Here is a 19,525-nt window from a genome sequence, read left to right on the forward strand (position 1 = left end):
TGCTATATAGAGTCTGGAACAGCAGCTCCCTAACGGTGAGTATCGAAAACGGGCATTAACGTTCAAAAATATATATTTTAAAATGTCATTTCTGCTAAGCAGCAAGCTAAACATGCGTATATGATTTTTATTTATATAATGATAAATATGTGTGATGTGAGACTGAAACGGAAGTGACGTCACTTCCGCTTTATCTCGCACTCATCGTTTCTATTTCCGTCTGCCAGACTGTATGCCGGGAGCATTTGACCAAATCGCGGAGGCAACAGTCTGGCCACGCGAGACTAGGTGATGATCAGTCTGGTAACTTTACTGCCCCCTGCTCCACTTCAAACTGATGGGTTTGATTTTGTATTTTATACTTAACAGTGTTATACTCATTATGCAATGTCCCATTTCACATGTTTTCTAATGTATGAATCGTATGAAAATGTTTTTTATTTTATATATATATATTTTTTTTTTATTATGGCTATTTTAAAACGGCCTAAATGTATATAGGGCTGAAGTGGTTATTGTATGTTTTGTAATAATAATCAAAAGTTTTCAAATAATTGTAGTGAATTAAAAGTACTAATATTTGCCTCTGAGATGTAGTGGAGTAGAAGGAAAAGTAGTGAAAATTGGATATACACAAGTAAAGTACAAATACCTACTGTAAAGAAAAAAAGTTACCACTGCTCACAAATACAGTAATACAAACACACACGCACGCACAAAACTCGTGGCATTGTTTGCGTTGTTTTCTCACGCGCGCCCTCTCTCTCTCTGCTTTGACACGGGGCCAGAGAATGTTGGGAGCCAAACAGTTGGTATACTATTAGGATCTACACCCAACATCACACATCGCTTCCTCCTGCATTCTTCAGCCTTGTCCTAACACTTTAAGATCTGATCCTCTACAAAATGTCTTCGTTAATCCTTCTAAGGTTTTTGGATTGATCGGTGGTTCTCAAACTTTCTCAACCAAAATGATATGTGTTTGGCCACAGACCCCCATCTCAAAATATATTGTTCCCCAGAAGCAAAGATTTGCTTTGAAAACTATACAGTAGAGGTGGGCGATATGGAAAAATACAATATCACGATATTTTCCCAAGCTGAATCACGATACACGATTTTATCACGATTCGTTTTCACATTGTTTTTTATGGTTATTGAGTTACTTGGCAAAAACTAGACTATCTGGGTTCCTTTTGGGAGGTCTAATTTGAACTTTACAAGTTTGTAACTCTGACAGTATACAAATAAAACCAAATGGACCCTTACGGGACCATTTGGTTTCATTTGTATGCTGTCAGAGTTAAGTGGAGACCTTGACATTTTAAAATTTGAGAACTACTGATTTAGACCAAAATGCAGGTTTAAATTGAATTTTGCAACGAATCTCTGTATTAACGATTAAACAGGATTTCTTACAAGGCTCCCTCAATTGTATCACGATATACGATACCTCTGAAAAGGCATATCGTGGAGACATTGTATCGCCTCAACGATAATTATCACCATACCGACCCACCCCTCTTTCAAAAATAGCAGATCTACAAGATCATAGCGCGGCACTCGGTGCCGTGCTATGAGCTTGTATATCTGCTATTTTTTAATAGCTAAACAATATGTTGTTCCAAGGACCTCCAGATGCAAAGATTTGAGTTACAAAAGTTTGCTTTGAAATTCAAAGATTTGCTCAAATTTTCATGATTTAAAAAAAAAGAAAAAAAAAATAGCCAAAGTATATAAAATAAGAGTTATAATCTAAAAGTGACACATCGGATGCGTTCCCGGGCTAAAGGGTCTAAACATGCCCAGTCCTGCTCGTCAGTCAGTCAGCAGCTCAATGCTCATAATACCGCTGTATCCTCACCCTCACAAAGACACTGGTTGTGCCGGCTGTGTGTGTCTGTGTGTGTACGTGCGCGCATGTGTGTGTGTGTGTGTGTACGTGCGTGGGTGTGTGTGTGTGTGTGTGTGTGTGTAGCTACAGCAGGCCTCTGAGAGAGCACTTGAGGCAATTATTGCCAACAAAAAAAGAATGACACAAAGAGAGGGAGAAACCGAGGGAGCTTTGAAGAGAGATTAAAATGTGAGAGCAGAGCGAGATAGAAAGATAGACGGACAGAAAGTGAAGTGAGTGTGCGTGCGTGCACGTGTGTGTGTCTGCGTGTGTGTGTGACCTGTGGCCCTCTGTTGTTTTCCCTTTGAGGCGTGACCGTAAGTTGTGTTGACGACCTGAGGGTGTCTATCCATAATACAGGTGTATGATGATGATGCCATGCTTTGCCTCTAGTAGTGACCAAGGCGTGTGTGTGTGTGTGTGTGTGTGTGTGTGTGTGTGTGTGTGTGTGTGTGTGTGTGTGTGTGTGTGTGTGTGTGTGTGTGTGTGTGTGTGTCTGTGTGAGCTGTAGTGATGCTGCTCTGAACCCTGACACGGCGCTGTTTGTTGGACCTAGAGTCAACAGACAGGACAGTTATAGCCACTCGCAAAGTGCTTTTGCAGTATTGTAAGTGTGTGTGTGTGTGTGTGTGTGTGTGTGTGTGTGTGTGTGTGTGTGTGTGTGTGTGTGTGTGTTGTGTGTGTGTGTGTGTGTGTGTGGCGTATGTCCCTGTGCTGGTGTGTGTTGAGGCGCGTGTTTACTCAACAGGGTGTTAACGTCAGTCAAGGAAATCGATGTTTATCCTCATGCGTACCAGGAGCAGAGCATGTGAGTGTATGTACACCTTTTTGCTTTGCCACCATGTTTTGTCCTGTCCTCAAACACACATGCACGTGCACACGCACGCGCACACACACACACACACACACACACACACACACACACACACACACACACACACACACACACACACACACACACGGTTTTCCTGACTCAGCACCACATAGTGTCCGTGTACTTTAAGGCCAGTGACAGTGAACATGTGTATGGTCATACACACTTTACTGTGTGTACTCTCTTATTGGCCAAATCCAACACACACACACACACACACACACACACACACACACACACACACACACACACACACACACACACACACACATACACGGAATATAGCTCTATAGTTAAACACACAGTTGTTCTCCATGTAGGGAGGCTATGCCTTGTTGACAGATGCCTGTGCACCACGTAAGACCTACGGTATATACTTCACTGTACGCCAAATATGAAAATAGCATATCTACGAGCTCACAAGGTGTCGCATCACAACGCGTTGTGAGCTTGTACACAATGTACAGTGTCTGTATTTTACCTAAAGATGTGTACAAAAGTTTGACAAATCTTTCTTTTCTGTACACTTTCTTTTTGATGGGGTGCTAACCACTCCTACGTCTGGCTTTGTGTGAGTGTCCACTGTCCATATGAATGTCCGTACGAGTTTCCGTATGAGCATGGAACTCCATGTATGGAGATAACCAAAGTCACAGACAGAACGGCCCATACAAGGAGATAATGCACGTGTATCATGTTTGATACCATGCGAAGAGAGCACCTGTGCTCACTTTGCACCGGTGCGATTATTTACCATATCTTTTTGCCTTTATTTGATAGGACCTTATGTGAGTGACACGTAGCAAATCCATCTCTGGGCTCGGGGACACGCTCTCAGGCATCAAGGCCTATGTGGTGCAGTATACGTGCATTAACCACATGGCCACCTGCATTCCCATTTAGACTTCTTTTCATTGATAGATACGCATTCAAGTCATTAATTCATTCATCTAAGCCAGTGGTTCTCAAACTGGCTTAATGTCTCCCCTTAACTTTGACAGTGTACAAATGAAACCAAATGGACCCTAACGGGTCCATTTGGTTCCATTTGGACCCTTGCAAGTTACAGACTTGCAAGGGTCAATTTAAACCTCCATTAAGGAACCTAGAGAGTCCCTGAAATCCACTTTGAGAACCACTGATGTAAGCCACTATTTTATTTTGTATTTTATCTTCATTTTGCTTTTTAAAATTGTCTTTTGGTTCTGACTCTCTTATCTGTTCCTGTATTTAGCTCTTACTGCAGTTGTATACTTTCCACAGTAAAGCGTATCTATCTTCATAGTTTTAGATCCACAGAGGCTGCATGGCTTTCCAGTGTAATGACTGTGTAGTGGAGGGAGGGTGGGCGGTATGACAGCGTCACGACTTGTTTCCCATGCGCAATCGTACGCGCTCTCTCTCTCACACACACACAACCACACACACACACAACCACGCGCATATGCAGACACATGGTGGCCTCCATGCCTGCGCACAATGCTAGCACAGTAAATACTGTACATGCAGCGCACAGAAGCAGGGAATGATGTCACAATACAGGGACCAATCACGTATATAGTACTGCAATCGAGGGACAACCCCTCCTCCTTCTCACCCCTTTCCCTCTCTTCTCTCTCTCTCTCTCTCTCTCTTCCTCCCTCCCTCTCTCTCTCTCTCCCTCTCTCTCTCTCTCTCTCTCTCTCCCTCTCTCCCTCTTTCCTTCTCTCTCCCACCAGTGATGGAAAAAGTACTTAAATGTTTTACTTACGTAAAATTATCAATACTGCAATGTAGAAATACTCTGTTACTGTACAAGTAAAAGTCCGTAATTCAAAATGTACTTGAGTAAAAGTACAAAGGTATTGGAATCAAAATGTAATGAAAGTACCAAAAGTAGAAAGTACTCAATGTGCAGAATGTCTCATGTAACACGTTTTCAAATGTATAAAATGTATACAAATTGATGCGACGCATTGTGAGCTTGTAGATCGCCTATTTTCAAAAAGGACAAAATGTATATAGAATTGAAGTGTATGACTGTATTATTTTGTAACAATAATCAAATCAACAAAGTAACTAGTAACTAAAGTTTTCAAATAAATGTAGTGAATTCAAAGTACATTTGGATCCGAGATATAGTATAGTCCCATTTATAGCGCAAATTGGAAACACTCAGGTAAAGCACATTTACCTCAGAATTGCGCTTAAGTACAGAACTTGCGTAAATCTACTTACTTACTTTACAAGGAACCTAGAGAGTCCCTGAAATCCACTTTGAGAACCACTTCTCTCTCGCTGTCCCCTCTCCTCTCTCAGATCTGGCACCAGTGTAGTGGGCCTTGGGGATTGAGGTTGTGACCACTTTCCCAGCGCTCCGCTGGGAGCTCCATTCCAGCTGCATCAGCTCCACACTGTCCCAAACCTCAACCCCGCTCCGCTGCCGCGCTGGCCGCGGCCACTGATGTGGCGCTGACATCACCGGACGCAACTCGGCACACACATGCGTGCGCATCACGGCCTACGCCAGCAACACTGCACACCATACCGCTGTGACCTCACAGCACAAGAGCTGACATGCGGACACCACGTCAAACATCTGGCAGCTTGGACGTTGTAGTTCCCAGGACCTCTCGGTTTGTAGTCCTCGGGTCAGATTGCTTTTGTGGGTATATAGTGGGAATGTTTAGGAGCTGTTATGAAAGGCTGTGACACACACACACACACACACACACACACACACACACACACACACACACACACACACACACACACACACACACACAGGCACACAGGAAGAAAAGAAGCCACACACGCAGACAGACACGCACACACGCACACACCTGTACTATTCTTTACTTTATATATTATATTCTTTAATGACATCTAGTATTTTCAGTATTATTATCTTGTTATATTGTCATTGTTTGTGTTAGCAGTCTGCAGCGCACACGGCACTCAAACATTTCATATTTACTATGAGTAATGCCTCGTGCACACTACAGATATATAGTTGAACGTTTTGCTTGGTAATTCAATGTAATCTCAATGGAAACCAGCTTTAAAGATGCAGGAGATGCTCAGAACAAAGCTTTGAAAGCTTTAAAGCTGGTTTCCATTGAGATTACATTGAATTACCAAGCTAAACGTTCAACTATATATCTGTAGTGTGCACGAGGCATAAGTAACAAATAAACTTTGATCACACAAGCAAAAGTTTGGCTCGAGTCCTGGGTCTGAGGTCAAATGCTAAAAAAGGCATATTATAGATAGAGTGAGTGACAAGTCTTCTACTACACTGTGTGTTCTCTCAGTAAATGTACGGTATACACCGACTTCACAAAATGTTGCAACCACCCAGTTTGCATAAAACATAACATCTGGAGAACCGTCCAGCTGACCGGCTTCAAACCAGGCACATGTTAGAATTTCATTGTCATCATCATACTATAAGCCACAAAGTCTGTCTGTAAGAGAAGTCTCTGTCCGCGAGAAAAGTCTCTGTCCGCGAGAAAAGTCTCTGTCCCGGGAGAAAAGTCTCTGTCCCGGGAGAAAAGTCTCTGGCCGCAAGGAAAGACACTCTCCGCGAGAAAGGTCTCTGTTCACAAGAGAAGTCTCTGTTGGCAAGAGAAGTCTCTGGTCGTGTGAAAAGTGTCTCTCTGCGAGAAAAGTATCTGTCTGCGAGAGAAGTTTCTGCGTACAGAAATCCCTGTCCGGGGCGGGACATACTGTAACTCGGGGAGCATTAGACCAAATCGTCCCATATTTGGGGTGTGAGCTTCAGATGACCCCTTGATGGAATCTGCCAAATGGTGATTGGGAGGGTCTTATGGATCCCGAGAATCAGAAAAAAAAACAGGTCTGAGGATGAGGCACAGGATGTTTCTAATCCTGATAGGTCTGAGGCAGAGGAGGCATCGGTTCTAGGCTTCTCGGGTAGGTGTATCAGACCCCTTGAGTGATAGGCAGGGATTCGTAAGACGTTTGTGCCGGGCTTGGCGTGACATTTGTGCCGGGCTATCAGTAACTCTCTTTTTTCAAATTACATATACCCTCTTTTGTGATCCCAGAAGAAATCTGACTAGGCCGACGCCCAGAGGGCGCCATCCTAGTATTGTTAATCTCTCAAGACAGATGCTACTGACAGCAGAGTTCGTCAATGGAAACTAGAAAAGTCAAAGTGTGCTCCTTGGAGCACAGGTCTCTGCCAGGCTGTGTTGCCTAGTACCCACTGTACCCAGGGCCCGCAACCTTTGGCAAACCACTTGGAAAGTGATCTGAAAAATCTAACTTAACGTATACGTCTTGATGACATGACCCCAGAGTTGCGTCATGATCCAAGGAATCCAGGTTCCAAAGATATAGGCCAAAACGTGAAGTAGGCTTTTGTAGCGCCAGCATGAGGAGATTAGAAAGTTCTGGGATGGAGGTTCTTCCTTGGCTTAGTGGGAAGCTTCCCATGATGTGTGGCATTGTGAGCAAAACAGTCACCCCCACAAACTTTGGAAGCCAATCATAGCCAATCGGAATGGAATATGAGAAATCTGACAGATAGGTCTGGTTCACATGACTAAAGATTTACGTGAGGTAGTAACAAAAAATATGTTTAGCAAAAATCAGTCTCATGGTGGCGATATAATAATAATATAATAATAGATTTGAAAAACAATTCAAGAAAGGAGGTCAAGGAAGAATCTCCTTCCTTAGCCTACTGGGAGTGTGCATGCAAAGTTTCCCACCGATCTGTCCAGTGGTGCTTCGTAGCATGTTGTGCAAAACGGGCTCCTCCAGCAAAACAATCTGACATCAAACACACATAGCTCTATGGTTGTTTGTTTTCCATGTAGGGAGTGGCTACACAACTTTATCACATCACAAGGAGTAGTAGCTAAAACTGTGTTTTTCTTATTTGGGGAGTTCCATAATGATCCGAGGAATCCAAGGGAAAATGGATTTGATTGTATGACCTACGGTTCAAGAGTTATTGGCCAAAATAGGCCTGTAGGTTGTCTTTCCTAATTTAATTCAAAAGTGCGCAGTAAGTATCAGAAATGCACATTGATTGAAGCAGTAGCGGCATTTTGGATGAGCACATCAGCTCCTGCACCAAGTCCTCACAACATGTCACAACCTGAGCTTGTAGGTGGGGCTTGTTTAAGTGCCTGATCTGAGTTGTATGGCATTGTACAGTACAGTACAGTACAGTATATGACATGGTGGTCCCTCTAGTGTACATCCTCGTAGTGGATGCATATTTGATGGTCTCGGGAGGCAGCTAGTCCACATGTAGCCTGCAAGGACAGTCCTGGCCTGGCACTCTGATGCTTAATCTTGCACACTTTATACTTGTTTCCACAGAGGGGGATGCAAAAACGGTGTGTTTGAGTGTAGCTAGTAAGGTACACATATATTGTACCCATATATCGTACAAGCACACAATGCCTCGCGGTGTGATGTGCTTGTAGATCGGCTATTTTCACTAGTTTAGATCATTTTTTAAAATGATAAATACAAAACAAACGGTTTTGGACATGCAAGGTTTCCACCCGACAACAACGATACAGTATATGTATGGGTGTTTCCTTCCTTTTCTGTCATTCTTTCTCCCTTTTCCATTCTATCTTTCTTCCTTTCATTTGTTCTTTCTTTCTTTCTTGGTTTGTTTTCCTTCTTTTTCTGCTCTGGCTAGGAATATGATCATTGTGCCCATGGGTGCCGTCAGAGTTTGGTGACGTGGGCACCATTTCGCTGGTTGGCAGGCTTTCAGCCGGCACAGAGAAACTGTGATCTCACACTGCCGCTGCACAGCAGAGGTCTCGCTAGAGGAGCAGTGCGCAAAGAGGGCACAAGCAGCCGCTCACAAGTAGCCAGTGGACACTTTTTAAAATAGATTATTGGAATGCTCTGACATGGGAGATAAATGTGAGGAATGGATGCAGAGAGTTGGAGAAATCAATTAGGGAAATTGTAAAGACTTTGCTTGTCAGTAAACTTGCCATCTGACGCTCGTAACAGATGTTTGAGATTTCACACTTTGACGTCAGGGCCCCCCTGCCCCCTCATTTAATGACACTTTGATTCTGGTCACATGTACTGTATGGACTCAAAGAATTGCTGAGCCATTACTGATCCCTCCTGCCTTCTACAGACATTGCGTATCCGCTAGGACAGTGGTCCTCAACCTTTTCAGGCCGCAACCCCCCAAATAATCATATTTTAACTGGGGACCCCCCACCCTGACAAGCACTAAGATTTGAGGCATTACATTTTCTATAACACGGTTCTATTGTGAAAATAGCCGACATGCTCACAACGCCTCGCAATGCGAGGTGCTGTGAGCATGTAGATCTGCAATTTCTATCTCTAAACATTTCTAAAGTGACAATTAAGGCCTTTTTAATACCTCTAATATGACAAATTAAACATTGGCCAAATTGTCAAATATTAGATACTCTCTAGTCTATAAACTCAAACTTTATGTTGGTTTGTTTACTGTTTAGAGAGAAAACAATCTTTCACATTAAGCTAATCATCTGGGGACCCCCCAAAATAATTTGGGGACCCCCCTGGGGGTCCCGCCCCGCAGGTTGAGAACCACTGCGCTAGGGTTCCATTGATGATATAAGTCAGCCACTAACCATCTAAATGTCTTTAACTTCAGTTAGAGTAATTTTGCACACAAGAGCTCCCTATGACTGCAACACCAGAGCTCTCTAAAATTGGAGCAGATTGGAGCATGTTATTTACTAATGCACCCAAATATTACATTTGTATGGTTCCATTGCCATTGGTAGGGTTATTTAATGTTAAACACAGAGACATGTAAGACACTGTATTGAAGTAACCCATATTGTAAGTCAGTGCATGGGCTGTCAAAGAAAGTCTGGACACGCCACACAGGAAGACTGCCTCACCTGACCCCATAGGCCAGGGGTCTTCAACAGGGGGTCCGCGACCCCCAGGGGGTCCGCGGAGGTACTGCGAAATTATTGCTTAAAAAAAAGAAAAAAAAAGAAAAGATTTCAAAAATTGTTTTTATTTTATTTTATTTTTTTCACATTTATGTTAAAAATAAATCATGATTCTATCCATTTTGAATAGCTTGAATACATGATTACTATGCAATTGACAGATTGTTGATATTATTGACATTGGTTCTCAGTTAATAAGTAGTATGTTTAGAAATGGTAGTGGTACGGCCCACCCTGCTCGCTGTAACTTGTACATGTTTAAAATAAAAAATATGTCGTAAAATGGCTGCTTTGCATAAAGCCTATTGGAACCTACAGGAAAAATAAATAGATAGAATGGAGTAGAAGAGAGAGGAGCCTCAGTGAGGAGGAGGGACGGTGCCTGAGGGGAACAGGTTGTCCTGTATTAGGCCTGCTTGAATCTCTGCATTGATGTCATGAATAATAGAGCTCCGCTGGCCGTGTGATGATATTAGAAGTGACATCTAACCCTGACCAGGAACTGCCATTACACGCACGCACGCACACACACACACACACACACACACACACACACACACACACACACACACACACACATACACGCCCCTGCCGTGGGAGGTAGTGGAAGGTTCCCGGTTTGATCCCCATGGCAAGGCACTGAACTCCCCCCCCCCCCCTGCTCCTCAGTGGTGAGAAAAGTACTCACATGTTTTACTTAAAGGCCCGCTGACACGCCCCGAAATTATACTAGTATGGTACAGAAGGTCACATGGTCTCTCTGAAAACGGTCTGAAATAGTCTGAAACTCAAGTCACAGTGTAATCTGCCCCTCGCCCCCCAACAACAGCTTATCAGTACAGTAAGCTGTCTAAGTACAGTCAATTAATTTGATTGGCTTATAATTGCACATTCCCACAATGACAACATAAAAATATTATATTTTAAGATGACAGTACCCCTTTAGGTGTGTACCAATACTGCAATGCAGAATTACACTGTTACAAGTAAAAGTCCGGAATAAAAAAATTACTTGAGTAAAAGTATGAAAGTGTTGGCATAAAAATTTACTTAAAGCAGAAATAAGCAGTTTTCTGCTGACATAAGCAGGACTCATGCAATTGCTTATTTAAAAAATATATTTTAATGTTATTGTATTCAGGCGGCTAACAATGCTTCCTAAAGAAATGTTGTGTGTGTGACACTTCCTGGGGCTACAATCTGCCTCCAAAACTATTATTTTTATCTGTGAGAAGTTCTGTCATTGGTCGATTAAACTGGGTGCCCATCCAAAATAACAGACCAATCAGGACCGCCTCTTGTTCTTGTTCAGATTGGTTGACCTGTCTGTCAATCCTTTTAGTCCTGGTCGGCTGGTTCATGCACCAATGAGCTGCTAATGACAGAGCTTCTTACAGATAAAATAATAGTTTTGGAGGTAGACTGTGGCTCCTAGAAGCGCCACAGAGACTAGGGAGCATTGTTAGCTGCCTGAATATGAAAAATAAAAAATAAATACAAACTAGAAGCAGTGCTCTTCCGAGCACAGGTCTCCACCAGGCCGTGCGGCCTGGTGGTGCTACTGTATAATAGGCCAATGTAAAAAGGGTGGCATATGTTCTTCACCTTAGATCTTTCATGGCAATCGGACGCTGCATGCATGATTTGAAGCATTGTGTTCAAAAAATGTGTTTTACTAAAGTCTACCTGCTGGTGGCGCTATAACAGGCCAATGTGAAAAAGGTAGCATTTGTTCCTTGACCTAGTGGGAATATGTGTGGCAAATTTCATGGTAATCTCAAGCTGCGTTGATGATTTGAGGCATTTTGTTCAAAAACGGAGCAATCCTGCAAAATTTGGAAGCCAATATTAGCCAATCAGGATGGAATATGAAATATCAGACGGATCGGACTTGATCACATGACTATAGAGATACTGTGTACCGATTTGCGTAATTTTTGGATAAAATCTCAAGGAGTAATATCCAAAAATGTGTTTTACATAAGTCGGCCCAAAGGTGGCGCTATAAAAGGCTGATGTGAAAAATGCAGGGCAAAGGTTTATCCTTAGCCTCTAGGGAATGCGCTTACAAAGTTTGAAACTGATCGATGGAGTTATAGGTAAAACCACAAATCGGCCTGTTATAGCGCCACCATGAGGCTAATTTCAAAAATTTTAAGTGGCATTTCTTCTTCGACCTAGTGGGTACATGTGTGCGCGATTTCATGATAATTGCACTTTGCGTTTGGGATTTGAGGCATTTTGTTCCAAACGGCTCAATCCTACAAACTTTGGAAGCCAATCTTAGCCAATCAGGATGGAATATGAAAAATCGGACAGATCCGTGTCGATCACATGACTGTCGAGATACTGCCTACCGATTTCTAGGATTTTTGGACAAAATCTGTAAGAGTAGTGCACAGAAATGTGTCTTGCGAACATCGGCCACTAGGTGGCGCTAGAAAAAGCCCATTTGAAAAATTTAGGGCAGAGGTTCTAGATTGGCATCCAGGGAATGTGTGTGCTCACTTTGGCAGCGACCGGGCCAACGGCGACTGAGATTAGCTGCACACAAACTGCGAGGACGCACGGACGCACGGACACACGGACACACGGACACACGGACGGACGGACACACGGACGGACGGAGGGGAAAACATACTCTCCCCCATGCCTTCGGCTGGTGGAGACAATAAGCAATTGCATGATTCCTGCTTATGTTAGCAGAAAACTGCTTATTTCTGCTTTAAAGTACCAAAAGTACAAACTTCAGGCTATAGTATTGCAATACTGCAAACAAACAAAAACCTCCAAACCAATGGTAGAAGTCCGGATTTGACACTCTGGTCCTCTAGATGTTGCTTTACTATTAGTTCGACCTTCTAGTGATTCATCTCAATTTATAGCAAACATTTGCAACATATCACAATATGTATCGCATCAAGGTTCAGGGTTTTCTTTATTTGCTTTTGTAAGTCGCTCTGTCTGCTAAATGCCTAAATTGTAAATTGTAAATTGTCTCCCTTTAGGAGACATTTGTCTTGGAGATAGGTCCACAGCTGCATACATATAAACACTTAAAAACATAAAAAACACAGAAACACAACCTTGTGATAAAGTCCATCTAGTTAATTATAGTCACAATCTTTTAGCATTTTGATTGACAGAGGAACAAATGAGTGCTTACTGTCATTATACTTGCATCTTGGGGTCTTATATCTCCTGCCAGATGGCCGTAGTTTGTACTTGCGTTTCAATACATGCAAGGGGTCAGATAAGATATTCATTCCAAGCTTGTCTTACTACTGCTAGCCTAGCAATTTGGATGTATACTTCTGAATTTAACAGTCAGGTTGCCAAACCAGCTGGACATACCTTACCTCAGGATGCATTGTAATATATCATGATACAATCGTATCGTGATTCGTGACCCAAGTATCGTGATGCGTTCTTGCCAATACCCGTCTGTTACAACACTTATGTGCATCTTCATCATACACACGTTATAAAGGTAGATACCGATTGATTGTGCATTTGTGTGGATCCTCTAGTCTAAAGTCTTAACTGTCCAGCTAATCCGCAGCACAATCCGCGTTCACAGACGCACGGACACACGGACACACGGACACACGGACGGACGGACGGACGGACGGACGGACGGACGGACACACGGACGGACGGAGGGGAAAACATACTCTCCCCCATGCCTTCGGCTGGTGGAGACAATAAGCAATTGCATGATTCCTGCTTATGTTAGCAGAAAACTGCTTATTTCTGCTTTAAAGTACCAAAAGTACAAACTTCAGGCGACCTCCAAACCAATGGTAGAAGTCCGGATTTGACACTCTGGTCCTCTAGATGTTGCTTTACTATTAGTTCGACCTTCTAGTGATTCATCTCAATTTATAGCAAACATTTGCAACATATCACAATATGTATTGCATCAAGGTTCAGGGTTTTCTTTATTTGCTTTTGTAAGTCGCTCTGTCTGCTAAATGCCTAAATTGTAAATTGAAAATTGTCTCCCTTTAGGAGACATTTGTCTTGGAGATAGGTCCACAGCTGCATACATATAAACACTTAAAAACATAAAAAACACAGAAACACAACCTTGTGATAAAGTCCATCTAGTTAATTATAGTCACAATCTTTTAGCATTTTGATTGACAGAGGAACAAATGAGTGCTTACTGTCATTATACTTGCATCTTGGGGTCTTATATCTCCTGCCAGATGGCCGTAGTTTGTACTTGCGTTTCAATACATGCAAGGGGTCAGATAAGATATTCATTCCAAGCTTGTCTTACTACTGCTAGCCTAGCAATTTGGATGTATACTTCTGAATTTAACAGTCAGGTTGCCAAACCAGCTGGACATACCATACCTCAGGATGCATTGCAATATATCATGATACAATCGTATCGTGATTCGTGACCCAAGTATCGTGATGCGTTCTTGCCAATACCCGTCTGTTACAACACTTATGTGCATCTTCATCATACACACGTTATAAAGGTAGATACCGATTGATTGTGCATTTGTGTGGAATGGATCCTCTAGTCTAAAGTCTTAACTGTCCAGCTAATCCGCAGCACAATCCGCGTTCAGGCTCACCTAGCAGCAGTTTACAAATGACACCGTTTGAATATTTGCACATTGTTGTCGCGTGTTTTCTGTGGAGTTGAGACAAAGGGTTTTCTTTTTTTAATTTATGTTCAGCAACAAATCACAGGCATGTGGATAGAAGGCTCATCAATATAAAACAGGCTCATACAAAAATAACTAGCTGCCTGCTAAACAGACAAGTTCCTCTGTTTCCACATGTTTCTCGAGCCCTCAATAATACATTCAGCCAGAGACAGACCACTGTCCACAGCTGAGACTGAAACCCAGACGCACACGTACACACAAACACACACACACACACGCACACACACGCAGACACAGACGCACGCACGCACACACACACACAGAGACATGTTTACAGTCTGTCTCCTCTCATCAATCATTCACTGTGACAAATCTCAGTGAGAGGAATCTGCAAGTCGGCACTTTTGTCCCCCAGCATTGCGCGTCTTTGGTTTGTTTTACGTGCTATTTTTCCCTCATCCATTTATTCATGGGAACAACTAGCAAGCATTGGGGACACAGAGGAGCGGCGGGGGCAGAGCAGGTGAGTTGCAACGCCGTGTGCAAGGAAAGGAGGAGGAAGGGAACAAGGCAATGAACTACAAGTGACATGATAATAAGTAAGAAAGGGAGAGGGGGGGAAAAGTGGGAGAACGAGGAGAAAAGACGCACGCATAGCTAATGAGTGCGTAGGTGAGGGGCAGAGGAGAACCAGTCAGTCAGTCAGAGTGTAACTTATGTCAGTTATTTCTCCTGCCTAAAGCTGCAGGAGAATTATGACTCGAGGAATGGTCTGTCATTATGTTATTATCTCCTCTATTGCTTGGGGCTTTTACACACACACACACACACACACACACACACACACACACACACACACACACGCGCACACGCACGCACACGCAAACGCACACACGCGCACACACACACACACACACACACACACACACACACACACACACACACACACACACACACGTACACGCACATGCACATACATGCACATACACGCTAAGACATATAGTACTGCACATGCATGTGTACATGTGCATGCGTATATTGCATGCACAAACAAACACAGATGCACGGTGGTACACACACACACACACACACACACACACACACACACACACACACACACACACACGCACACACACACACACTCTGTCCACACACACACACACACACACACACACACACACACACACACACACACACACACACACACACACACACACACACACACACACACACACACACACACACACACACACACAGCCTGAATTACAATGGAGTATTATTAGGAAATTTCCCTGCTCAGGTCTGCACCAAATAAGACAAGTACACAGTTGCCAAACCTGTCACCCAAGTATGTCTCCTTGAAGCATAATACATGTCAGTTCTGATTCATCACACTATGTTAATGAGTCTCACAACATGCAAAATGGCCCCGAAAGCATACGTTCGCGTCATGAGTGTGAGGAACTTGCGCAAGGGTTCTGGAGCACGGTGTGGCCGGGCAGGGAACACTGCAGTATACAGTATCAAGGGATCAAAACATCTTCCTACAGTTATTACCACAGTTACACATCCTTAGTTGGCACACACACATATTTTAGCTTTGTTTGAATGAATTGGCTCCAGTATGACTCAAAACCCAACAAATTAACTCTACAAATACTGCAATTATGAAGAGATGCAGGGCCCAGATGTGTTGGGGTTGTGCACAAAATGCGTGATAAATGTACATATCCAATTAATAATCACAATCCCATTCGTAGTTAGGTTCTTCTTTAAAGCATGGCGCATGGCTGCACTCTCTGTGCGCCCTGATTGTGATGATGAACTACTGTTACTGCTGTACGTTGCACAGAGACAGATAAACAAAGCCAGGAGGCTATGGATTCATGCCATTCTTAACGTGTAAATGGACACAGACAGATAGACAGACAGACAGATACAGAGATCTCCACATATGGCCAACTTTGTTGGCCGGTGGTTTTGTTATGGAGATCCATTGCTGCTCTGTCACCTGAGCTACTGTCTGCCACAGTACATTATGTGTTATGCTCTTTGAAATATCTCATAATGGAAGTCAATGGGGCTATGATTAGCCCAAAACCCAACCTTTCAGCCACAGGCCATAAACACATCTTAGATGACTGTTACGTCATGAGTCAAAAATGGAAAGCTGTCTGTCAAAATTATTGATTGATTGGTTTATTGGGGTGTAGGCAGCAACAATACATTACAAGGGCAAAAACCTTTGTTTCTTGGCCCTGCCCTCCTTCCTTTTGGGAAAGGGGGGAAGGATAAACATATAAACAATCCATTTTGGTCCTACAGTATATACTATGAGTGAAAATGCTTGTATAAACAGGGTGCCATGTGTTTGAGATCTGTTCTGTAAACCTTTGCATTTTCGTGTCCCTTGGTCACAAGTTCTCATTTGATCAAATGAATATCCCTCCACTATACATATTGCAATTCCCTTTGCCCCCGATCTGGAGGATATCACAGGGGTATTACTCCAAAAAGAATCACTCACACTGCTGGTAGTATGCTCCAAACGATTTGTCAGACACTGAAAGTGCTCATGATTGCGACCGTAGATCTATGAAAACCGGCACATCTTGTCCGTATGTATCTTGTAACGCCTCAATGTCTATAGCTGCTAAGACATTGTGACATCATTGTTGTGACATCAACTCATCAAAGATCAAACCCTGTATATCCATGGAGACTACTGGATCATCACCTAGATCTCCATATGGAGATGGCCTCTACACCTGATTCCCAGATGATGCCCTGTTAGGGCAAACACACTAATAGAATCCCTTTTATGCCATCAAAATTAATCCCCATATCATATTGTGTCAGTTTAACCAGTGTGGTTGCCTAGACACGAGTCACACTTGCAAGTTAATTACATCCTTGTCCCTTTTATGCCCACATATAGAGATCCCTGCCCTTTAGGGCGAGGTCACTTTTTGCCCTTAGGTGTCTTACTGGTTTATATTGTTTTATTTCAGCGAGCTTCCAACAGAGTCTCATGGACAGCTTTGAAGAAAACTCGTCTGAGGAGGTTAGGAGATGCAACGCTCTACAAAGACAACATCAATTAATGGCAAGTGATAGCCCACAATGTCCACTTGTATCTGTCACCAGAAATGACAAAATCTCCAAGGCAAAATTGTGTCAAAGCAAGTCGCAGGTTGATGAAAACAAACAGTGGAGACCAGTTGTGAAATCACTGTTCCAGCACTGTACACAGTGGACTGATCTAACGTTCAGAACTCAAAGCAGAGCCCAAGTGAGTATAAAACAATTTCCTCCTCTGAGAAAAAAAAAAGTTAAACTTTTGGAGTATGCTGCAAACTTTAAAGTTCTAATGTTGCCCTCTCTTGTATGCCATCAATTCCCAAACCCATCATGCTCAAAACCCATGCCCAATCAAAGTGATTGGCTGAGACGTGCAAAGGGAGTGCTTGTTTTAATTCATACGATAATAACCTATTTCATCCACTGGTCTTTATGGCGAACTTGGACACTGCACTTGCAGGACCTTGAGTGAACCAAATCAAGCACTTCTCAAAATGAATCTGGCTTGGGAATTAGTATCCGTTTACAAAATACTGTAGCAACTGTAGCTGCTGTAAGGTGGGTGGGGTTTTTACAACTGTGGTTGCCCTGTGGTTTTGTGATGCGTTGTGCAAGTAAGATAGGGCCTCATCTGTTGTTTCTTAACAGCAGAACACACACACACAGGAGAAGTAGAGCTACGAAGAAGCATAACTCTAAGGTTTACATTAAACTCAGTTTAGGACAAATCAAAGATTTGTTTAAATGTAATGTTAACGCTGTTACTCAATTTACTTTTAAACTCTTAATCCTTTAATCTATGATTTATTCAGGGATTCATTATTATTTTTGTCTCATATTGAATTACATCAGCTGTAAATAACAATATGAGGATACGTGATTGAGGATAATTCATCAAAACAGTTTAAATGGTGCATTCATATAGCGCCTTTACCGAAAGAGCTTTACATTCACACAACGATGGCGGAGGAAACCATGCAAGGCACCAAGCTGCTCATTGGGAGCAGTCAGGGGTTCAGTGTCTTTCTCAAAAAGAGATTGAACCAGAGACCTTCAGATTCCAAAGCAGCTGCCCTACTTCCCGAGCCATGCACTGCCACGCTGAATATATGTTTATGCATCCCTTTTGATTACATTTGATTTAACCTATTTTTAAACCAGAAACATGAGCAAACCCAGGCAGTGACTGTCGATTATAGGTTGTGTCTTTTTGCTTTATCCGTTTGCTAGCTAGCCGACTAACATGTTATGTCTTCATTAAACTCAAATGATTGAAGCTTATCCCTTATATTCACATGAGGAATTTGCCTCCATTGTTCTATTCTATCCACCAAGTCCTATAGGGTATATTGACATCTGAACTAAACCACCTCAAGTGGCAGTGATGTAATCCTTGATTATGGTTTAAATGTGAGTCTAGAATGTTGGCCCACCTTCTTACAAATAATCCCTCTTTAAAGTGAAATATTAATCCAAGTTTAAATAAAAACGTGGTTAGATTTAATCCATGCTTAGAAATGTTGTGCAACATGATTAAGAGATAAACTGTGATTTAAACTGGATTGGGACTTAATCCTTGCAACCCATCATTACTGTCTTGCTCAACTTCAGCTCAATTTACTGTCACATCACAGGTTTACAGGTGTAAAACAGTGGGTGAAATTGTTGGTCAACTTGGAGCCCTCACAATCTTGTGTTATTACACTACCGCAATCACAACACCTGGCTCATCATGTGTGGATGATGAGCCTTCAGCTTCAGTCAAGTCACATTTATTTATATAGCACATTTCACACTAAAGAGACTCAATGTGCTTCAAAGAAAATGAAAATAAAGATACAAATAAATACAAATAAAGACAAGAAATGCAATGGTCAGCAATGACACAAAATTAACAAAATTACATATGATTAAATGAAAAACATTGATTAAAAACATGATAGTACAGTTTTAACAACATACTGCGAACCTAGCTGAAGGCTTAAGAATATGTACTGTAGGTTTTTAGTTTGCTTTTAAAAGAAGACACTGTTGTAAGAAGACACTGTTGATCAGCTGGTATAGAATGCCACAGAGTGGGACCATATAGTGACTGAAA

The sequence above is a fragment of the Nannobrachium achirus genome (genome assembly GCF_963921795.1).
Source record: "Nannobrachium achirus genome assembly, chromosome: 2".
Lineage (NCBI taxonomy): Eukaryota > Metazoa > Chordata > Actinopteri > Myctophiformes > Myctophidae > Nannobrachium > Nannobrachium achirus.